Raw genomic sequence first — 8,536 nt, 5'->3', positions numbered from 1 at the left:
CGCATGCCTGTAATCCTTGGTATTCAGGAGGCTGTGATCTGAGGATGACAGTTTAAGCTAGCATGAGCAGGAATGTTCATAGAACTCTTATCTCCAATTAGCCACCAAAAAACTAGAAGTGGAGCTGTGGCTCAAGTGATAAAGCACAAGTAGTTTTTTTTTTAGTCTTGGGGCTTGGCTTGAACTTCAAGCCTGGGCACTGTCCCTGAGCTCTTTTGCTCAAGGCTAGTGCTCTACCACTTTAAGCCGCAGCACCACTTCCAGTTTCCTGGTGGTTAATTGGATATAAGAGTTTCCTGCCCAGACTGGTTTTGAACTGAGATCCTCAGATCTCAGCCTTCTAAATAGCTAGGATTACAGGCATGAGCCACTGGTGCCCAGCTAGAGCATTAGTTTTAAGCAAAAAGTAGTTTAGGACCAGTGCCCAAGTCCTGAATTTAAGCCACACACACACACACACACACACACACACACACACACACACACACAGAGAGAGAGAGAGAGAGAGACACACACACACACACACACACACACACACAATGTTAGAGATTTAAAGCAAAGGGCTCTCATTCTACAGACATCATAGGTGAAGAGCCTTCTCTGGTTCAATTCCCCTCCTCCCCTTACTCCCTCCCACATTATCCAATTAAAATGACACAAATGAGAGAAATTCTCTTTTGCTTCCACTGGGCCAGTGACATACGGAAGGAAAGTGAAGATTTGGCATGTGTATATATGCTCCAAACAACTCAGCTTAGGAATGTTGGTTTCTGAATAACAAATGAATGTTTAAATCACAGCTGGTTGAATAAAGACCAAGAACTAACCAGTAGACTGTATGAATCCATTATTTTTATTTATTTATTGCACTGGTTCTGGGGCTTGAATTCAGGACGTGGGTGCTGTACCTTAGCTTTTTCACTCAAGGCTGGTACTATACTACTTGAGACACAGCTTCTTCCACTCCTGCCTTTTTTTTTTCTCTGAAACCAAGACTTGGACTCGGTATCTGGTGCTTTTTGCTGGTGCTCTACCACTGAAGCTATAACTCAGCTCTGACTTCTTCCTGTTTGCCTGGTTAGTTATACATAAAAGTTTCCTAAGCTTTTCTGACTGGACTGATTTCAATCTCAGTCCTCAGATTTCAGTCTCCTGAGTAGCTAGGATTACAAATGTGAAGCAGTGACACCTGTACATAAGTAGACATATTTTTTTCTGAATCATGTTCAAGATATGCTTCTCTAGAAGCTTTCTTCTGCTGGGCACCAGTGGCTCATGCCTGTAATCCTGGCTACTCAGGAGGCTGAGATTTGAGACTTGAGGCTTAAAGCCAGCCATGAGACTCTTGTCTCTGATTAACCACCAGAAATCTGGAAGTGGCCCTGTTACTTCAAGTGGTAGAATGCTAGCCTGGAGCAAAAATGCTCAGACAGCTCCCAGGCTTTGATTTCAAGCCCCATGTCCACGTACAAAAAGAGCTTTTTCTCCTTCACACAGCCAGAATTTGGTACTTCTTATATCTACCCCCTCTGTGCCTTCCTCTAGAACAAGGAGCCTATCTTGCTTTACCTACTGGAAATGTTTTGTAAATGAAGAAATAATTATACAGCATCAATGCCCTATTCCATATTCGTGAGGTTATGATGATAAGAGATGGAAGAATTGGTATGTGGGGGGACTTCTGAAAAACTGAGGGGAACAGTTAAAAAAATAGAGAACTTAGTTGGATACCAGTGGCTCACACTTGTAATCCTGGCCACTAAAGAGGCTGAGATCTGAGGATTGAGATTCAAAGCCAGCCCAGGGAGGAAAATCTGTGGATCAAATAGTAGAGCATCAGCCTTGAGTGAAAAAGACAAGTGAGAGATTAAGACCCTGAGTTCAAGCCCTACAATCATCACAAAAAAGAAGACAGAGGGAGGGGGGAAGGGAAGGGAAGGAAAGGGAAGGGGAGGGGAGGGGAGGAGAGGAGAGGAGAGGAATAAAGAAAAGAAAGAAGAAAGGAAGGAAAGGAAGAAAAGAAAGGAAGAGAAGGAAGGGAGGGAGGGAAGGAAGGAAGGAAAGGAAGAAATAAAAGATGAAGATGATGACTCTTGGGGGCAGAAGAGGGACACAAAGTTGAACGAAGAAGCTCTGTGGCTTCCCGTGAAATTCCAGGAGAGCATTGATCAGAGCTTGCTGTGAATTCCGGTTTTTATCTCTTTCTGAAGTGCTAATTCGAGAAACAGCCATGCTCAGAGCACTTCCCTCTTTCACTTCCTCAGCTCCACTCTGAAGGGAATGGCTTCAATGAAACAAATTATCTATACTGCAGCCCCAAAGCCATCATACCACCAGGACACAAAGGACAAAGGGGGAACCAATACACTAGCCATACTCACAAGACACTATGTTGGAAATGATCTGTATAACCGTGTGTGTGTGTGTGTGTGTGTGTGTGTGTGTGTGTGTGTGTGTGTGTGTGTGTGTGTGTGTGTGTGTGTGTGTGTTGGGGGAGATTGGGGGAAGGGAAAGTGGGAGAAAATGGGGGAGGAGGCTACGTTTGAAAAGAAATGTACTCACTACCTTCACTACCTTACTTATGTAACTGCAACCCCTCTGTACATCACCTTGACAATAAAATTTTTAAAAATTAAAAAAATAAAATGCCCTCCCCCCTCCAAATACTACCATGAGACCTGGATGGGAGGAAGGTATTTGCAACTTTTTCTTTCTTTCTTTCTCTCTCTTTCTTTCTCTCTTTCTTTCTTTCTCTCTCTCTCTCTTTCTTTCTTTCTTTTTCTTTCTTTCTTTCTTTCTTTCTTTCTTTCTTTCTTTCTTTCTTTCTTTCTTTCTTTCTTCCCTTCCCCTTCCTTCCTTCCTTCCTTCCTTCCTTTCTCTCTCTTTCTCTCTCTCTTTCTTTCTTTCCTTTCTTTCTTTCTTTCTTTCTTTCTTTCTTTCTTTCTTTCTTTCTTTCTTTCTTTCTTTCTTTCTTCCTTTCTTTCTTCCTTCCTTTCTTTCTTTCTTTCTTTCTTTCTTTGTCAGTCCTAGGGCTTGAACTCAGGGCCTGGGGCACTGTCCCCGAGCTTCTTTTTGCTCAAGGTGAGCACTCTACCACTTAAGCCACAGTACCACCTCCAGCTTTTTCTGAGTAGTTTATTGAAGTCTCATGGACTTTCCTGCCTGGCCTGGCTTTGAATCAAAATCTTCAGATCTCAGCCTCCTGACTAGCTAGGAATATAGATAGTACCAGTCTGGCTATTTGCAACTTCTTGATCCTTTGTAGAACTGGATCAACTTCTCCCTATCCAATTGTATCCACCAGGAAAGCGTGAAAATGACACACAGAGACAAAGTCAGGGGAAGAAAAAAGGAGTTTGGGGGAAGCCCATTTCTCATTCAGTTCTTACTGTGTCAACCGACATGCTCAGCAATGATGCTCATCTTTTCAGTCCCTGCCTTTGAGGTATTTTTTTCTTAAATCATCTTTAAGTAGTTGTACTATTTATTTATATTATTATTTTTATTAGTCTTTGTTTATGTGGTGCTGAGGAATTAAACCCAGAGCCTCATGCATGCTAGGCAAGCACTCTACCACTAAGCCACCTTCCCAGCCCCAGTATATCTTGATCCCTATCACCCTTTCTGTCATTTTTCTCCATCTCCAACCCCATCCCACCCCTCTTCTTAAGTTACTGTTTCTATTTTCACATGTGTATACTGTGTGTTATGAGTTCAATTCCTCCACCATTCATCTGCCCCTCCCCTCTCCCCCCCCACCAGCCTCACTCTCCTAAGAAAAAAAGTGTGTTTCAGCTTCCTAGTATTCATTTTGTGAAACTGTCAGGTAATTGTTCAAAGGCATTACACCATAGGAATTCCACCCCTGTGTATACCATTTTACTCAGTCTGATTGTGCATATATGCATATGGCACTATATATGTTTTCATATATGTTAGTATATATATATATATATATATATATATATATATATGAGGGAACACACATATCCTTTGTCTCTCTGAGCCCGACTTCACTTAACATAATTTCTTCCAGATCCATCCATTTCCTCACAAATGACATATTATTTTTATGGATAGTAAGTCATTATTTGCATTTTATGTGAGGTGTGTGTGTGTGTGTGTGTGTGTGTGTGTGTGTGTGTGTGCGTGCGTGTGTGTGTGTGTGTGTGTGTGTGTGTGTGTGTGTGTGTGTGTGTGTGTGGTCTTAAGGCTTGAACTCAGGGCCTAGGTGCTGTCCCTGGATGTTTTTTGCTAAAGGCTAGCTCTCTACCACTTGAGCCACAGCTTCATTCACTTCTGGCTTTTTGGTGGTTAACTGGAGATAAAAGTCTCATGAACTTCTCTTCCCCAGCTGGATTTGATCAGTGATTCTCAGATCTCAGCCTCCTGAGCAGTAGGATTACAATAAGCCACTGTCACTCACCTGGTAAAACATTCTAATGAATGGATTCCACTATTCTTATGAATGGATGAGTACAACTCCATTATATTTACAATGTATATATGTAAATATGTATATATACATATGTGTATACATATATAATTTTCTTGATTCATTCCAAGGTGGTCTTTAACAGATGAGGGAATTGAATCTCAGAATAAATAATGTGCCTTGGGTCCAATACCTGCCCATTAGAACTCATATTTGAAACCAGGATGGGTTAACTTCAGAATCTATTTCATTCACATTATTTTAATGAACTTGCCAGGAGAGCTAAGATCATGGGAGGTGATAATGCTGGCCCTGATGATAATGATGATGAAGATGAAGAGGATGATCATGATGATGATGATGCATGGTAACTAAGTTATCTTACACATTTGTTTTATGCTAAAAAGATTCACCTTTATTGTCTTATTAAGACAATAAACAACCTATTCAGAATGGTTTTATGGTTTGTAATTGAGGAACTTGAGGTCTCTAGAGGCATTTAGGGACTCCTCCAAGATTTCCCAGGGAGTTAAGCTAGAGGCTAATCTCAGAATGAAAACAGAATCTGTTTGGCTCTGAAGATGATATCCAGGTTGGTCAATGTTAAACCAGAAGATTTCTCCATTGCCCAAATTTGCAGAAGGATTCTGCAGGGATCTTTTGATTTCACTCCTAAGCCTTTTGTCAGCCATTTTCATCTACTTTTATTTTTTGCCAGTCCTGGGGCTTGTACTCAGGGCCTAGGCACTGTTCCTGAGCTTCTTTTGCTCAAGTCTTGCACTTTACCACTTGAGCCACAATGCCACTCCTGGCCTTTTCTGTTTATGTGGTACTGAGGAATCAAACCCAGGGCTTCATGCATGCAAGGCAAGCACTCTACCACTGAGCCACATTCTCAGCCCCTTCATTTACTTTTTTAAAAAATATTTTTTATTGTAAAAAAAATATAGTATACAGAGGGGTGACAGTTACATGAGTAAGGTAATGAGTACTTTTCCTATCAAGCATTGTTACCTCCTCCTTTGTTTTTCCCCACCATCCCTTTCCTCCCCACCTCCTCAACTCCTCCCCCCCACACCAAGTTGTAAAGTTTATTTTCAATATAGTGTCTGGTACATTTCATTGTTACCATAGGTAGTTTACCTTGGGGCTAGAAATTTTGTGAGGGAGCAGAGTTATTCAAGGATTCCCAGCCTGGATATTCCGACATGAGCTTAACCTAATTTAACCAAACCAAACCTCGCCTCAGTGGACAGTGATGGGCCACCTGCTCCACCTCCCATTCCTCTTGGTAATTTTTAATTCATTTTATCCACTGTCCATTTGCTTCCCTACAGTCCCAGGGCCCTCATTTATCCTGCCTTGGCTGCCCACCCCCCCCTTTAAAAAATAAATCCTTTTTTTCATTCCAATTTCTCTACATCCTCATCCTAGGAGGTGGCCAAAGTCAAGTGGATCAAATTCATTTGCACTAAAGCACGTGTGGCTTAATATAGTCCTCCTTGTGGGTAAGTGTGGCATTTTAAAATATCCCCATCCAGCTGGGAATGTGGTTTAGTGGTAGAATGCTTGCCTAGCATGCATGAAGCCCTGGGTTTGATTTCTCAGTACCAAATAAACAGAAAAAGTCAGAAGTGGTGCTGTGGCTCAAGTGGTAGAGTGTTAGCCTTGAGCAAGAAAAGTTGTCCCAGGACTGATAAAATAACATAAACTACCCCATCCTACTCCTGGACCCATGCTGTGCAGTTCAGTACCACACAGGCAACCTGAAGTTATCTTTCTGCTTAGCCAACACTAGAAGGATGTTTACTGACTTAGAGAAGTCTTCCTTGGCAGAGCTTTGCCCTCTCTAATGGGAAGTGTGGGGTTGGGAAATTCTGCCTGGACGGAGGAGGTTAGATCTGTTTCCTTGCTGCCTTAAGATTAGTCTAATTCCAGAAATAGAATCTGGGGAGGCAGAGGCATCGGGCAGCCAGCAAAACTAAAGATAAAATCGGAGTCCACAGAATGGGTGTCTCCTTGACTGGCGTGGGGATGGGGTGGGAAGGTCTGCAGTGGGGCTCTTCAGGGTGGGTCCATTTGTTGAGCATGCCTCTTTGCTGGCGCCTTGTGCTCTGAACTGATGCATTCAAAGGTACGTATGAGGGCTTAGAAGGGAATGCTTCATTGACGTGAATCTTGTCTTGATCTGCCCTCTGGGGCAGTACAGGGATTAAAAGAACACAGCATCTTCAAAAGGAAAGGCAAGAGGGAGAAGACAGTAAGGGATTGAAGAGCTCTTGTGACCCTGTCTGCTCATAAGCTGCACAAAGTCCTGTCTTCTTTGCTTTCCAGTGGGAGATTTAAAAGTGAAGAATGAGGCAAAAGGTCCCTTACCATGGGGAGATGCTTTCATAAAGAATGTGCTCAGGAGCTGCGAAGATGGCTTAGTGGTAAAGTGCTTGCCTAGTATGCATGAAGCCCTGGGTTGGATTCCTCAGTACCACATACACAGAAAAAGCCAGAAGTGGTGCTGTGGCTTAAATTATAGAGTGCTAGCCTTGAGCAAAAGAAGCTCAGGGATGGTGCCCAGGCCCTGAGTTCGAGCCCCAAGACTGGCAAAAAAAAAAAAGCATGTGCTCAGGCCAGGACAGTGGCTCATGCATGTAATCCTAGCTACTCAGGAGGCTGAGATTTGAAGATCGTAGTTTAAAGCCAGCCTGGATAGCAAAGTCCATGAGACTTCTATCTCCAATAAACTACTCAGAAGATGCTGGCAATGGTACTGGGGCTCCAATAGTAGTGTGGTAGCCTTGAGTGAAAGAAGCTCAGGAACAAAGTCCAGGCTTTGAGTTCAAGCCCCATGATTGGAAAAAAAAAAAAAAAAAAGAATGTGTTCAGAAAGTGCTGCTATTCCCAATAATCTACTTGCTTTAGTCAAATGATTATATTCCTAGCTTATTCTTTGCAGGGGAAATTTGCTTAACAAAAACAGACAACAGAAGAGCAGAAATAGGGCCTAGTCCATGGGTCTGTGCTCAGGCTGTGAGGGCAGAGAATCAGGGATAGGTATGAATCATGGGAGAGTTGTTTAGATTGTCTTAAGAACTCTTTGGCTTTGGGGCTGGGAAGGTGGCTCAGTGGTAGAGCACTTGCCTTGCATGCTCGAGGCCCTGGGTTCAATTCCTCAGCCCCACATAAGCAAAAATAAAAAAGCCGGAAGTGGCTCTGTGGCTCAAGTGGTAGAGTGCTAGCCTTGAGCTAAAGAGCTGAGGGACAGCGCCCAGGCCCAGAGTTCATGCCCCAGGACCGGACCAAAAAAAAAAAAAGAACTCTTTGGCTTTTAATGACCTGGAAGGTAAATTAAAAGGGCATAGGGCCAGGCACTGGAGACTTATACCTGTAATCCTTGCTATTCAGGAGGCTAAGATCTAAGGATCATAGTTCAAAGCTAGACCAAGCAGGAGAACCCATGAAACCCTTATCTTACAATAAGTCACCAAAAATCTGGAAGTGGAGCAGTGGCTTAAATTAGCCAAGCACTAGCCTGGACCAAAAAGGTTAAGAACTGCATCCAGGCCCTGAATTCAAGCTCCAGGACCATCACGAAATGAAACAAAAAAGGCATAGGCTACCTTTTTAATAATAAAGGAGAAGCCAAACACAATGTTGTATGCCTGTAGTCATAGCAACTTGGGGGGGGGGCTGAGGTAGGAAGATCACTTAAGCTCAGGAGATTGAAATCAACCTGGATAACATAATGACATTCCTACCTAGAAATGCTACTACTACTACTACAATTACTACTATTCCTTATTATTATTATTATTACTACTAGTAGTAGTAGTAGAGAAAACATGCTATGTCACAAGTTTGTGAATGCAATGCCCACAGGAGGAAAACAGGTCATATAAATGTTTAAATTAGGTTATGTGCAAGGACAGCCAACAGGACAATCATAAAGAAAAACAACACATAGCCTCAGTCTGGGTGGTAGTGGGAATAGTAAAGACTGCGGAAAACTAGAAAGTTCTTAGACAATCAGATGTTAGTCACTTGAGAGGGAATATACAATCTGTTGAATCAGAAAACATGGATGACAATTCTCATTTCCCCTCTTAC

This window comes from Dipodomys merriami, unplaced genomic scaffold (assembly GCF_024711535.1).
Source record: "Dipodomys merriami isolate MVZ:Mamm:240054 unplaced genomic scaffold, mDipMer1.0.p SCAF_467, whole genome shotgun sequence".
NCBI lineage: Eukaryota > Metazoa > Chordata > Mammalia > Rodentia > Heteromyidae > Dipodomys > Dipodomys merriami.
The sequence above is the reverse complement of the archived record's forward strand: the minus strand, read 5'-3'. Positions refer to the sequence as shown.